Genomic DNA, 1225 nt, shown 5'->3' with positions numbered 1-1225 from the left:
CGTGACACACAGACCTTTCTGAGATCTCGAAGCTGCAATTTTATAAAGAAAGCCATTCTCGTTTTCGTTCCGAAAACAACCACGAGAGCGCGCATTAGGGTGGAGTGAAAATCTGGGATCTTAAAAGTCGACATGGATTATTGTACTTCAAGATATCCTAAGACTAGCTGCAGGGTCGATTTCGATCAATCGGAGGCCCCAAGGCCCCTGCGAAGAGCGTGAAGTTAGGTCTGCATGGCTAAAACACCACTTTTTGACCTCCAGGGGTCAGTCTAGGGGTCCTCTGGGAAACGGCTATCTCTCAAAAGGTGCGGAATACATCCAAGTAAGTACCCACGAAGTTTGAACCCGCTGCGCCATCGTCTTCAGCCTGGCCTTTCGACTTTAATGTCCAAAAAACGCTTTTTTTCATTACCTGAAAAAGTGTTTTTCACTCATATTTTCAGAACCATCGGTCTGACAGAAAAAATTAATAAAATGAAATCGACTTGTCTTGTCGAGATGCACCGAACACATTTTCTGTTCTCATATCCGTTTGACCAAAGTTTGGGAGATATGGTCAAAAATCGCAATTTTAGGCTGTTTTTGGACATCAAAAGTCGAAAGGCCAGGCTGAAGACGATGGCGCAGCGGGTTCAAACTTCGTGGGTACTTACTTGGATGTATTCCGCACCTTTTGAGAGATAGCCGTTTCCCGGATGACCCCTAGAGTGACCCCTGGAGGTCAAAAAGTGGTGTTTTAGCCCTGCAGACCTAACTTTAGGCCCTTTGCAGGGTGTCCACTTCCCGGTACCCTTTGGAATTCCCGGCTAATTCCCGGTTTTTCCCGGTCCCAAAAACGACTTTTCATGCCAATTTTTCGTTAAGTATAGCAATAGTGCAAAAATACTGAGTCGCTTGAAATAGGGTGTTCAGAGTAATACAGTCGAATAAAAAAGAAGAAATAAAGAAACATTTTATTTGAACGATTGGATTTAGTCATTGTCCGCGGCGGCGCTACGCTTGCAAGCAAATCGCAATTTTCCCGGTGCCCGTTGCAATTTCCCGGCTAATTCCCGATTTTTCCCGGCGCCACAAAATTCCCGGCTAATTTCCGATTTCCCGGAATTTCCCGGTGAGTGGACACCCTGCCTTTGCACGAGCCTAAGGGCTTCCGATGGTTCCAAATCGACCCTGCAGCTAGTCTTAGGATACCTTGAAGTACAATAATCCATGTCGACTTTTA

This window comes from Frankliniella occidentalis, unplaced genomic scaffold (genome assembly GCF_000697945.3).
Source record: "Frankliniella occidentalis isolate FOCC.00 unplaced genomic scaffold, Focc_3.1 Scaffold573, whole genome shotgun sequence".
Taxonomy (NCBI): domain Eukaryota; kingdom Metazoa; phylum Arthropoda; class Insecta; order Thysanoptera; family Thripidae; genus Frankliniella; species Frankliniella occidentalis.
This window is presented reverse-complemented; position numbering follows the sequence as displayed.